Source organism: Ovis canadensis, chromosome 16, assembly GCF_042477335.2.
Source record: "Ovis canadensis isolate MfBH-ARS-UI-01 breed Bighorn chromosome 16, ARS-UI_OviCan_v2, whole genome shotgun sequence".
NCBI classification, from domain to species: domain Eukaryota; kingdom Metazoa; phylum Chordata; class Mammalia; order Artiodactyla; family Bovidae; genus Ovis; species Ovis canadensis.
Genome location: NC_091260.1, coordinates 61,106,179 through 61,121,442, shown reverse-complemented (window position 1 = coordinate 61,121,442; position 15,264 = coordinate 61,106,179).

Here is a 15,264-nt window from a genome sequence, read left to right as displayed (position 1 = left end):
GTTGCTCAGTTGTGTCTGATTCTTTGAAACTCTATGGACAATAAAGTGCTAGACTTCTCTGTCCAGGGGATTCTCCAGGCAAGAATACTAGAGTAGGTTGCTATTCACTTCTGCAGGGGATCTTCCCAACCCAGGGATTGAATCCAGGTCTTCTACCTTGCAGGCAGATTATTTTCCATCTGAGTCACCAGGGAAGCCTTTGTAATTTCATATGAATAAAGAGATTTTCTCAACCTATCTGGGGTATCTTTCAGAACTAATTTACTATGAAATTAATTAAACATTCTGTGGCCTGGAATTTGTCATGGTCAATCCTATATTATTTAGGAGTTTTCAGTCCATACATATGCCATCTTCAGTCTGAAACTGATAATTCAGTGCTCATGTTGCTCAATAAATTAATATGTAGTTCTCATTCTACAAATTCCCAGTGATAATTAAAGTATTCCTAAAATTTAAAGATTAAACTTTACAGTGTAATTATGAAAGTCTCTTTCTCATATTGGTTCAGCAGCTTAAGAGAATTCAGTAAAAGGAATGGAAAATTCAAATGTGATTATTAAAAGTCAAATAAAAGTGCCAAAGCATTAAACATTTTGTAAGACAAGAATTAGAATATCATGTTATTATATAAGCTTTGTAAAGTGGCAAGTAGTAAAAGTTGTTTGATTTCCTCTTATATAAAGAGGAAAAAAAAAACCTCTTAAACTGTGATACTGTAAAATTAACTTCATGGTAATTCAAAAGAGTCTAAATTTTAATAATATCTAAATTTATGTGCTGTGAGAAAAAATGGATAAGACAAGAGAAAGAATGATAACCTATTTCTACCTAATAAATCTAAGAAAATGTCAAAAGTGTGGTAGCTTCCTCAAGGGAATGAAAGCTCTCTTAGTCCACTTTATATGTGAAGGAGAAAGTGAAAGGCAGAGAAAAACATGAGCTGAAAGTAGTTTGAATAAATCTCATATATTGTTTCCAGAATCCAGAATCCTGCCAGTGAGTACACTTTCTTGGCTAATTAGAATTTAAAAAAAAAAATGTTTTTGGTCAGGTCTAGATGACGTTAAGTGTTTCCCTGGTGGCTTACTGGTAAAAGAATCTGCCTACTAATGCAGGAGATGCAGGAGGCGTTGGTTCAATCCCTGGGTCAGGAAGATCCACTGGAGTAGGAAATTGTACCCCACTCCAGTATTCCTGCCTGGAAAATATCATGGACAGAGGAGCCTGGTAGGCTACAAGCCATGGAGTCACAAAGAGTCGGACACAACTGAGCACAAACACAAGCTGATGTTAAAAGCTGCATAGTTTCCACTATAATATGTTGCATTGGTTGTTTTCTTAACTTGAAAAGTACCTTTAATTAACTGAAAAAAATAAAGAATATTTATCTCTCTTATGTTATATCTTTGGCTTCCCCGGTGGCACAAATGGTAAAGAATCCACCTGCCAATGCAGGAGACATAAGAGATATGGGTTCGTTTCCTGGGTCGAGAAGATCCCCTGCAGTAGGGCATGGCAACTGACTCCAGTATTCTTGTCTGGAGAATCTCCATGGACAGAAGAGCCTTGGGGCCTACAGTCCATAGGGTCACACAGTTGGACATGACCAAAGTAACTTAGCATGTACACACACACACACATAATATTTTAAAAATATTAACCATTTATATAATATGCATGATATTTATATGAAATTTCATTTAGAAATAAAAGACTGGAAAAATTCCATCAAAACAGTTGACAGAGTTATTCTGTGGTGATTCAGATTAAGCATATTTTTGCTTTTCTTAAGAGTACACCCTCTTCCTTCCTTGGTTCCTGTTATGTAATTAAGCAACCCCCTCAGCTGATTCTTTATAAAAAAGAAAGGAAGAAATAAAAAGAGTAAGAAAAGGATACGGATACTAAAATGACTTCACCTTAGTGTTATAGGTTTCCTGCTTCTTTTTATTTGGTATAATCATACTATTATATAGCATCATTATCTACATTGCAAACAGGTTTTTTTTTAAAATTTCTAATTAAATATGACTGGTATGAGAAAAGATTCTTTATTTCACAGTTTTATGTCACAAATGTGTGATGTTGTGCTAACATGATGAAAACTTTGGAAATGTAGGTATGATCATTAATCACTGAAATAAACTATACTGTATAGACATCATCCTTAGAATTAAAAAAAATAAGCTTCAAAACTTTTTATTCCTCAAAATGTGTACAGATTTAGTTTATAGAGTAAACTCTAGAGCTATGAAAACTGAACATAAAAATGAGTGGAAAGTTTCAAGTTACCCTATAATTTCAAAATAAAGAAAAGGCCATTAGATCAAGATCAGTGTGCCCATCTTCAAGAAATACATAGCATCATTTCTTTAACTATATTCCCCTGTGATTTGTCCCACTTAATTTCTGAATAACTAAGCAAGAGACTTCCTCTAAACATCCTTTGGGTTATTATCTCACAGCCTCATTCTAATACTGTTAGGAATTTTGGTAGGTTATGTAACTTCTCAAGACATTTTTATACCTTGATTCAGCAAACTGTTGTTCACAGATGACTTTATTAAAAAAAAAAGTGTCTTGATATAGAATCAGATGATTGAAAATTCATGTGCATTTTGCATAATGTTTGCCAGCTATTACCATCTTGTATAATGTGTGATTATTTCTAAGATTCATTTTCCTATACTATGATTTTACATAGTTTGTAAATAGAATTACTGTGAACTGTCTCGTGATGACTAAAAATGGAAGGTGTGGAAGTTAAGTGCAATCAAGCAAAAAAGATTAATTAAAACAACTTGCACCCTCAGGTAGTTTTAAAAGATCATGAGCTTTTTTTTTTTTTAACTGTTTCTGTGATATGACTACTAATTGTCATAAATAGCAGTTTTGACATTCTTTAAAAAGTCACTTTAGGAAGCAGTGACCATGGGCCAAAGGCCCAATATGTATTTGGATGTACTTCATAGACACACAACCATACAGATACACACATATAGATAGGTGCAGAATATACAGCATACATATGTATGTACATATATCTAAATATATAAAGTTATCTTTCTATGTCAGCTGTATTATAATAGTGTTATATGAAGTTGTCAAGTAGAGGGTCTAGCTTAAAATGTAGGTTGGGACTATCTTTATATAAAATAGTATATAGAGACATATAAACAAGTGAGAATTCCCCCAGGCATAACTATAGAAGTATGGGTAAAGAAGAGGGAGCTAGAAAAAGTTTGTGGGTGTGCCATCACTGAAATAAAGGAAAAACACCAAGAGATAGTGAAGGACAGGGAAGCCTGACATGCTGAAGTTCATGGGGTTGCAGAGTCAGACATGACTTAGTGACTAAATAACAACAAAGGAGAATCTATCGGGAAATCAAAATGGGAGAACAGAGAGATAAGAGGGAATATCGGAGAGTGAAGTATGATGACTATCAAATGATAGGTTGATGCTAATATACACAGGTTTCAAGGGAGTGAATCTGGGCTTATATCTGCATCAGTTATAAGACATAACATAAAGTTTCTAAATGTCTGAATGCTCCATTTATATCTACTAAAAAATGAAAAGACATGATGATACAGATTTTAATAGCAAACTAAATATGATAATACTTTAATCCCTGTGAAACTTATACCCATTTTATATTATTTTAATATATGTATCATTACTCCTTTAATTATATTTGTGTAATAAAAGTTAATTTACTATGATCCAAGTGAAGAAAAAGTTGTCATGGGAAAAACAGAATAATATATTCACATACAACTGAAGAAAGTAGCTTCTATTTACAAATATTTCTGTCATACACTATATGTGGTACATTATGCTTACTGTATAATGTCTGTTATCTTTCACTTCACCTCATAATCAAATCTGATAACATAGTCATATTTAATAGGAAGGACTAGCACAATTAAATTCCACTACAGACTAAATCTTGATCAAAGCATTCCAACAATTTTTGTGAATAATATTCTGAAAATTCATCTTAAATAGCCATAGTTTGGCCCCTGAAAATTCTTTTTTTGCTTTCCATATGTAAAACTTTGAGAATGACATATATTTAATATCTTGGTCAAGAATCATTCCATCCACTATATTACTTTTGCAAGTATGATTTCTCTAATTTTGTTTTTCTATCATTACTGCTTTGTTATTCTGTATGCCCCTATAATATTGAACATTTAAACTGAGTTAGTTCCGACCTTAAAGTAAGATGATAGAAAAGAATAGTTCAGTTAAGCTGTTTTTCAACCATCAAAAAAATAATAATAAAAGATTAAGTTTATCAATATTTTGTATGGACTTACCAGGTTACCAGGTGGCACTAGTGGTAAAGAACCTGTCTGCAATGCAGGAGACATAAGAAATGCAGGTTTGATCTCTGGGTTGGGAGGATCTCTTGGAGAAGGGTTTGGCAATCTACTTCAGGATCCTTGCCTGGAGAATCCCATGGAAAGAGGACTCTGGCAGACTATGGTCCATAGGATAACAAAGAGACAGATATGACTGAAGTGACTTAGCAGCAGCACCATTATATACACAGATTTTTTTCTTATGTGAGATTACCTTAGAATAAAATCCCATTGTATTTGTTTATACATAAAGCCAAGAAAGATCAAATCTTTTGGAGACCTTTCCAGTCAGAACCATATTATTTACATTTTTTCATTATATTAAATATTATTTTGTTTGTAGATATAAGACCAACTTGACCCCTCTATTATATTAGAGGAATGAAAATTCATCATCAGGTTAGTGAGCCAGAGGAAGGTAATGCCCATTGTTAATTTTAGTCACAGGGCAGTGCAACTTTAGACTAAGAAGGTCTCATGTTTGCTACTGCAGGTGTGTGTTATCACATAAAGCACAAAACAATGAGTTAATACAAAGTATACACATTCAATGAAAGAATATTTGGCATTCTACTTTGCATACTTTGCATACTTTGTCTTGTATTTCACCATCAAAGAGTAACAAATGTTACCTGTATAATTCCATAATCTATTGACATATAGATATCAATTGAATACTTTATATTAATCACATGGAAACTAGGATCATATTGAGAACAAAATAAGGAACAGTGAATTTCAAAATCAATTTTATTACCATGCATATTGAAAATACAGTGGCTCATGAGTACTTAACTGATGTGAGGACATTAAATGTGTTACCAATGTATCATTATTTAGACTTCAAATATATTTTATTTTGACCAACTATGTCAACCAAAAGTGTATCTAAATATCTTTTAATGTACTCATCAATTTCCAGTTTTCCACAATCCCCAGCACTCTTCTATGTCTACTGATCAGTGTGCTTTTGATGTATACATCTTAGTCTCTTCTTTATAGGTATTTGAATTTAACAGCCTTATTTTTCCCCAACAAACTTGGAAGTGTAGAGATTATATGTGTACAGTCAGGTCAGAGGCACATACAGTAAATGATATAAAATTATATTTTAGAGTAACAAATATGGAAATATTTTCTTTAAATTGCACAAACACTAAAAATAGTTGAAAAAATAATGAGCTTCAGGAAGATTGATAAGAACTATTTAAAAGTCCCACAGGGATTTAGATAAATAGTCATGAGTTCCCATAGATTACCAACGTGATTATTTTATATCTGTATAACAAGATATTCACAGAGGCAGCAACATTTGAAGACAATATGTGAGAGCATAAGACCTATCATATTGTTTAAAAACAGGCAATAGTCTTCTTGGGCAATTTAAAAAAATGCTGGCAAATGAATTCTCTCACTTGTCAGCATGGTAAAGTACCAGAATTTTAATTTATTTCCACTTTAAAAGCCCTATTTCTAAATTCAGTCACATTGAGAAGTATTATGGATTAAAATTTCAACAGTTACATTTTTGAGAGAAACAATTCAGCTCATACTTTGTTTGGGTAAGCATACAAGAAAATGAAATAATGATTTTATAGTATTGGATCTAAAGTTTAGGTCAAAAACAGTTTATAGTAATTCATTTATAAGTATAGTTATATACTTTTGTACTTTGTGAGTGCACTGGTTGTGTGTGTGTGTGTGTGTGTCTGTGTGTGCAGTGATCAGAGAGACCATGCTAGACTCTCAATTTACAGTGTTATTATACAGAGTTTATTTTGTAAAAATTTGGTTATTATAAAACTAAATATATATGATACTTTGATTTCAAAAAATGTTATGCTTCGTAAGTTCCTTAATAAATAAGAGGTATGAAAAGCAAAGGAGAAAAGGAAAGATATACCCATCTGAATGCAAAGTTCCAAAGAATACCAAGAAGAGATAAGAAAGCCTTCTTCAGTGATCAGTGCAAAGAAATAGAGGAAAACAATAGATTAGGAAAGACTAGAGATCTCTTCAAGAAAATTAGTGATACAAAGGGAAAATTTCATGCAAAGACGGGCTTGATAAAAGACAGAAATGATATGGACCTAACATAAGCAGAAGATACTAAGAGGTGGCAAGAATACACAGAACTGTACAAAAAAGATCTTCATGACCAAGATAATCATGATGGTGTGATCACTCACCTAGAGCCAGACATCCTGGAATGTGAAACCAAATGGGTCTTAAAAGCATCACTACGAACAGAGCTAGTGGAGGTGATGGAATTCCAGTAGAGCTATTTCAAGTCCTAAAAGATGATTCTGTGAAAGTGCTGCACTCAATATGTCAACAAATTTGGAAAACTGAGTAGTGGCCACAGGACTGGAAAAGGTCAGTTTTCATTTCAGTCCCAAAGAAAGGCAATGCCAAAGAATGTTTAAACTACCACACAATTGCACTCATCTCACACAGTAGTAAAGTAATGCTCAAAATTCTCCTATGAAGGCTTCAACAACATGTGAACCATGAACTTCCAAATGTTCAAGATGGTTTTAGAAAAGACAGAGGAACCAAAGATCAAATTGCCAATATCTGTTGTATCATCGAAAAAACAAGAGAGTTCCAGAAACACATCTATTTCTGTTTTATTGACTATGCTAAAGCTTTTGACTGTCTGGATCACCATAAACTGTGGAAAATTCTGAAAGAGATGGGAATACCAGACCACCTGACCTACCTCTTGAGAAATCTGTATGCATGTCAAGAAGCAACAGTTAGAACTGGACACGGAACAAAAGACTGGTTCCAAATAGGAAAAGGAGTATGTCAATGCTGCATATTGTCACCTTGCTTGTTTAACTTATATGCAGAGTACATCATGAGAAATGCTGGGTGGATGAAGCACAAGCTGGAATCAAGATTGCTGGGAGAAATATCAATAACCTTAGATATGCAGATGACATCACCTTTATGGCAGAAAGTAAAGAGGGACTAAAGAGCCTATAGATGAAAGTGAAAGAGGACAATGAAAAAGTTGGCTTAAATCTCAAAATGAAGAAAACTAAGATCATATCATCTAGTCTCATCACTTCATGGCAAATAGATGGAAAAACAGTGGAAACAGTGGCAGACTTTATATTCTTGGGCTCCAAAATCACTGCAGATGGTGACTGCAGCCATGAATGTAAAAGACACTTACTCCTTGGAAGAAAAGTTATAACCAACCTAGACAGCATATTAAAAAGCAGAGACATTACTTTACCAACAAAGTCCATATAGTCAAGGCTATGGTTTTTCCAATAGTCACGCATGGATGTGAGACTCGGACTATAAAGAAAGCTGAGTGCTGAAGAATTGATGCTTTTGAACTGTGGTGTCGGAGAAGACTCTTGAGAGTCCCTTGGATGGCAAGAAAGTCCAACCACTCAATCCTAAAGGAAATAGTCCTGAATATTCATTGGAAGGACTGACATTGAAGTTGAAATTCCAATACTTTGGCCACCTGATGCGAAGAAATGAGTCTTTAAAAAAGAAGATTCTGATGATGGGAAAGATTGAAGGTGGGAGGAGAAGGGGGCAGCAGAGGATGAAATGACTGGGTGGCATCACCGACTCAATGGACGTGAGTTTGAGTAAACTTTGGGAGTTGGTGATGTACATGGATGCCTAGCATGCATCCTTGGGGTTGCAAAGAGTCAGACATGACTGAGTAACTGAACTGAACTGAAGTAAACCGAACAAATAAAACTTATTTCCTTTTTTCAATTCCAAGGTATTTATATTTCATTTAGATTATTTAATCCAAGTAAAAGCAAACAAACCACTTCAAAGCATAATAGAATATTATTTCTTGTATATCAAAAGGAGAAACTGAAATTTATGCAAATTACTAAATACTACCATATTTCCTTATTGATTATGTGAAATGTTTGCTTTGTGATTTAAGACTGAGGGTCAACACATTGAGAATGAGCATAGTGATTATATATATATATATATATATATATATATATATATATAGTGGAGTATGTGTGTCTGCTGTAAAATTTATATATATATAATTATATATAAAATTTACATATAATTATATAAAATGAATTTGCATATAAGTATATATAGTAAATTTATATAAATATATATAATCTTGTAAGAAAGGGAATGAAGAAATTAGTTTCCATATTAAATATAAAATATCAGTTTTAAACTAGCCTAGTACACAATGTTCTATGATTTATAAATATGATTATTAAAGTTATATGAATTATGTGAAATTTTGAAGCTGTTGAACATATTCTCAAGAAGGAAAAAAATGAAGAAATGAAAACAAACATAAACTATAACCAGAATTAAAAGTGAAACACTGTGAAATTATTCCAGAACCCTGATCATAATAAAGTTTTTGGTAAAGATTTGTTAAATACAAAGATCTTCAATAGTTACTGTGTTGTTGTAGCCAGCCAGTTTCCCAGGTAGCTACCCTCTCTAATTAGCTGCAACAAAGCCTGCTCTTTTCTGTCTCCTGAGGTCAGTCCTCTGGTGAGAAGGGAAGCAAGGTGCGCAATAGGAAACAGCTTAAGTGGAATACTGACAAGAGGGAAAAAGAAGCCAAACAAACCAAACTAAGAATCTAATTTATCTTGTGTTACCCAAGTCCCCTCCAAATCTAAAAGGGCAACTGCTCCCACATATTCAGATTTGAGAGGAAAGGATTATTTGGGGGTGGAGTGATTAGCTGGAATAACTCCTGAAATAATGTTTCAAAATATTCTGGACTACTGTGTTCCTGATTCAGGTGGCATATTAAATGGCAGTGTGCATGTGCTTGCCCTTTGCCTTATTTGATGACATTGACAAAGCAGCCAGTCTAACAGTAAAGCTGAAGTATCTCCAAAATGGGATGGAGGAAAGGGGAAAGGGGGGAGTCTTCAAATGTTTGAATTCATTTGACTATTTTTATAAGATGAATTGGGTTGTTTGCTATAGTCTTGATTGAAAACATATCAGTAATCATCAGTCATTGTTTTAGTAAATGTATAAAGGTCATTTGTTACAGTAGTTCAGGATATAAAAATAATGTTTATCTTTAAAACAGTAGATGGTGCTGTGAACAGATTGTCACAGGGAATTGCCAAGATATAGATCAGTTTGGGAGGTGGTGGCAGGAAATTAGAATGAGATACAGAGCAGAGTGTCAACAGCAGCAAGTGTGCATATCTGCCTTTTTTATCAGATTGCTTTTTTAAAGTGATAAAGAGGAGGCATGGATGAATAAATCTCCAGAAAGTAAGAAAAGAGGAAATTCCTGTAGCATATATGTAAAATAGTATGTAGAATTGGATGCACAAAAGGAGACATCATCTGATGGAATTATGGTCAGGCTTTCCAAACCTGAACACATGCAAAACCATAATCCAATATTATATTTTTTTTAAATGCATGTATAACATTTAAATTGATTATAAAAGGCTGTCTTTGTAATTCTCATTTATGTTTTTATATGTAAAATGATGAATATATTAAGTATATTTAAACATTCAAGTAGCTTATTCATTGTTATAATTTTATTCTTCAAGCAGGTGAAGGGAATCAGGAGCTAGTTAACACTTTGAAAATGTATGTCTCCCTGTGTAAAGAATCAAGATTTCTGGAGAAAACAATATCATAGAGGACAGCCACAGTGCAGTTAATATGTAGCCAAGATTGCTGAAAAGGTGAAGTTCATAAATCAAAATTAACGGTATAATCAGAAAATTGAGTGAGGAAATTGTCTTTGAAGGAACTAAGTGAAAATGAGCTATTTCAAATCCTAAAACATTATGTTGTTAAAGTTCTGCACTCAATATGCCAGCAAATTTGGAAAACTCAATAGTGGCTACAAAATTGGCAAGGTCAGCTTTCATTCCAATCCCGAAGAAAGGCAAGGCCAAAGAGTGTTCAAACTACCGCAAAATTGCACTCATCTCACAGGCTAGCAAAGTAAAGCTCAAAATTTTCCAAGCAAGTCTTCAACAGTAAGTGAACCGAGGACTTCCAGATGTTAAAGCTGGATTTAGGAAAGGCAGAGAAACCAGAGATCAAACTGCCAACAGCCATTGCATCTTAGACAAAGCAAGCGAGTTCCAGAAAAACAGCTACTTCTGCTTTATTAACTACACCAAAGCCTTGGACCGTGTGGATCATGATAAACTGGAAAATTCTTCAAGAGATGGGAATACCAGCCACCTTACCTGCCTCTTGAGAAATCTGTATGCAGGTCAAGAAGCTAAAGTTAGAATGAGACATGGAACAATGGGAGTGGTTCTAAATTGGGAAAGGAGTACATCAAGGCTGTATATTGTTACCCTGCTTATTTAACTTATATGCAGAGTACATCCTGTGAAATTCCAGACTGGATGAAGCACAAGCTGAAATCAAGAGTGTGGGGAAAATATCAATAACCTCAGATATGCAAATTATACCAACTTCATTGCAGAAAGTGAAGAGGAACTAAAGAGCCTCTTGATAAAAGTGAAAGAGAGTGAAAACTATGGCTTAAAACTCATCATTAAAAAACAAAGATTATGGCAACTGCTCCCATTTCTTCATGGCAAACAGATGGGAAAAAAAAGGAAACAGTGTCAGAGTTTATTTTCTTGGGCTCCAAAATCACTGAAGATGGTGATTTCAGCTATGAAATTAAAAGGTGCTTGCTCCTTGCAAGAAAAGCTATGACCAACCTAGACAGCATATTAAAAAGCAGAGACATTACTTTGCTGACTAATGTCCATCTAGTCAAATCTATGGTTTTTGCAGTAGTCATGTATGCATGTGAGAGTTGGACTATAAAGAAAGCTGAGCACTGAAGACTCTGTTGGAGAAAACTCCTGTGAGTCCCTTGGACTGCAAGGAGATCAAACAGTCAATCTTAAAGGAAATTAGTCCTGAATATTCATTGGAAGGACTGATGCTGAAGCTGAAGCTCCAACCCTTTGACAACCTGATGGGAAGAACTGACTCTGGAAAAGACCCTGATGCTGGGAAAGTTTGAAGGCAGGAGGAGAAGGGGAAGACAGAGGATGAGATGGTTGAATGCCATCACCAACACGACGGACATGAGTTTTAGGAAGCTCTGGGAGTTGTTGATGGACAGGGATTCTTGGCGTGCTGCAGTCTATGGGATTGCAAAGAGTTTGATACGACTGAAGAACTGAACTGAACTGAACACCGAAAATGATCTTAAATTATCTAAGGGCATGGCTTTCAAAGAAAGGACAATGGCTATGAAAATAAGGAGAAAAAGAAGACAATAAAATAAGATAAAACTCTGAGATTATGAGGGCGGTAACCTGAGCAAATGCCAATTTTAACTTCTTTTTTACAAATACAGTTTCCAAAGATTTTATTTTAAATGATGGTGATGGTTATTATTAGAAAAACGAAACTTATACTAACTAGAACTATTTTACTCTTGCTTTTTCATTCTCAAGTTCTTTTTTTGACAAATTTGTGGTTGATTAATTTCACCTTCTGTTGAGGTTTTAGGTTTTATATATTTAAAAAAGATTTCTTCCATTTTTCTTGAGCTATAATTGCCACGCAACTCTGTATAAGTTTAAGGTGTGCAGCATAATAATTTGACTTGCATACATCATGAAGTGACCATCACACTGCCTTTAATGAATATCCATTATCTTATACAGATACAAAATTTAAAAATAGAAAAAAAAATTCTTGTGATGAGAAATCTTAGTATTCAACCTCATAACTACTTATATAACACACATATGTATCATGTCTTACATTACATTCCTAATACTTTTTTATCTTATATTTAAAATTTTGTGCCTTTTTACTACCTTTATTCGGCTCTCCCTCCCCAAGCCCCCAAGTTGTGGTAACAAGAAATCTAATTTCTTTTTTTGTTTGTTTATTTGTTTCAAGTATAATAGACCTACAACACTATGTTATTTCTTTTGACATGGCATAGTAATTCAGTATTTCTATATATTTTGAGCTAATCAACACCAAAAGTCTAGTTATGATATGCCAGCATACAAGCATATTACATAGTTATTGGCTATTCCCCATACTGTACATTATATACCCATGAGTCATTTATTCTGAAACTGGAATTTGTACCTCTTAATCTCCTTCATCTATTTTATTTCTCACCCCACCTGCCTCCTTTTGGCAACTACCAGCTTTTTTTCCTTACGTCTTTGATTCTGGTTCTGTTTTGTTACATTTATTCATTTGTTTTTATGTTTTAGATTCTACATATAAGTGAAATAATATAATAGTTGTCTTCATCTGACTTGTTTCACTCAGCATAATACCTTGTAAGTTCATCCATGTTGTTGCAAATGGCAAGATTTCATTCTTTTTAATTGCTGATGCAGATAGTATTCCTTTAGTGGCATATTCTCATAGGAGTTATATAAACTGGGTGACAATACACAACCTTGATGAACTTCTTTCCCAATTTTGAGGCAGTCCATTATTGCATGTCTGGTTCTAACTGTTGCTTCTTGACTTGCATTCACATTTCTCAGGAGACAGGTTACATGATCTGTTATTCCCATTTCTTTAAGAATTTCCCACTGTTTATTGTGATCCACACAGTCAAAATCTTTAGTATAGCCAATGAAGCAGAAATAGATGTTTTTCTGGAATTCTCTTCCTTTTTCTGTGATCCAACAGATGTTGCCACTTCTTTTTCCCATTCATCTGTTGATGAGCACTTACATTGCTTCCACTTAACTATTGTAAATAATGCTGCAATAAGTAGACGTGGATGTATTTTTTGTAATGATTGTTTTTCTTTTCCTAGGCTTAATTCTGTTTTTAATCTTTTGAAGAGCCTCTGTACTGTTTTCCTTAGTGGCTGCACCAATTTACATGTGCACAAGGGTTCTTTTTTCTTCACATTCTCAACAAAACTTGTTGTTTGTTGTCTTTTTGATAGTAACCATTCTGACAGGTGTGATTCTGATTTCTCTGGGGTTTTGGTTTGCATTTCTCTGATGATTAGCAGTGTTTGGCTTCATTTCATATGCCTATTAGCCATCTGTATGTTTTCTTTGGGAAACTATCTATTCAAATCCTCAGCTCATTTTTCAAGCCAGTTGACTTAAAAAAAATGTTGAGTTGTCTGAATCCTTTGTATATTTTAAATATTAACACCTTATAAAATATATCCTTTGTAAAGATCTTCTCCCAGTCAGACAGTGGCCTTTTAGTTTGACATAGTCCAAATTGTTTATTTTATCTTTTGTTTCCCTTGTCTGTGGAGATCTATCCAGAAAAGTATTTTGACCTGCTGGGGACAGTTTCAGACACAGCTTATTGTTGTGTCTGATTTATTCCAAAGCTTTCCTCACCCATGCCGAGTGGAGCCTGGATCTTAGGGTGGATGTCTTGGAACTGATGCTAGCCTGCGTCTGGGTAAGGCCAATGCTCAAAGTGTCTTTGTGGCCACTGCTCAGTCACTGATGGATGTTGCTGGGTCCTGGGGTCTCTGATAGCTGGGTCCTGGGGTCTCTGACAGCAGGGACCTGGGGATACAGGAGCTGGTTTCTGCCCACTGGTAGATAGGGCTGTTCCCTAGGGTGGCTGATGGCAGTGTCTGTGGTGGGTAGCTCTGGATCCCATGGCTACTGCCTGAGGATACCAGGGTATTCCAAAGCTGTGGTTGGCCTGCTGGTAAGCAGGGATAGGGTCCAGGGTGTCCCAGAGGTGCTGCCAGGCTACTGGGGGATTGGCTGCATCCTGATATGGCAGGCTATGTGGCCGCAGTCATCCTGGAGCTGTTGTTTTCCCTCTGGTGTGTGACTATATTTCTAGCCCACTAGTGGATGAAGCCATATCCTGCTCTCTCTGACTTCAGAGCCCAAGGGTCCCAGCGCTGGTGTTGGCCTACTGGTGGGTAAGGCTGGTCCTGAGGTTTTTTTCCAGTCTACTAGTGCATAGAGCTGGGTCACAGGGCCTCAAGCTGAAGGGCCTGGAGTTCCTGGACCTGCTGTCTATGCAGTAATATGCAGGGCCAAGGGCTAGGCCCTCTGCTGTACAAGGCTGAGTCCTAATAGCTATGGGTTCAGGTGGTCTTAAAGTAACTGACGTGCTTCTGAGAGGGAGCTGTGTCTCCACTAGTTTCTTGGTCTAAGAGATTCCAGTACTGGTGACTAAAGTCCAATGATGGACCGGTGATAGCACTAATAAGGTAAAGGGAGGATTCAAAATGGTGCTTTTCAACACCAGCCTCCACATTGTAATATAAGCTCCCTTAAATGGCTGTTCCAATGTTTGTGTTCCCAGGGTGAGCTATGCTTGCCTGCTGCCTCTCCAGGGTACTCTTAAGATTAGCTGCTGATTCTGATCCAGGCTCTTTTCAAATCTTTGTTTCTGCCCTGGTCCTGGAACATGTGAGATTTTGTGTGTGTCCATTAAGAGTGCATTCTCTGTTTCTCTCAGTCCTCTGGTTCCGCCAGAAGTAAGCCCTGCTTTCCTTGAAGCCAAATATTCTCAGGGCTCATCTTCACAGTGCAGGACCCTCAGGCTAGGGAGTCTGATTTAGGCCTCGAACCCCTTGCTCCCCAGAGAGAGCTTCTGCAATTGTAATTATCCTCCTGTTTGTCAGACTGTGGGACCCAACTACTTTGTGTCTCATCCTCTCCGGCATTCCTTAGCACATACATGCACGCATTCTCCTATCCATATTTTTATGCTATCTTCTTCATATTTTTTTTAATTTTTTATTATTATTATTTTTTTAATTTTAAAATCTTTAATTCTTACATGCATTCCCAAACATGAACCCCCCTCCCACCTCCCTCCCCACAACAACTCTCTGGGTCATCCCCATGCACCAGCCCCAAGCATGCTGCACCCTATGTCAGACTTGGACTGGCGATTCAATTCTTACATGATA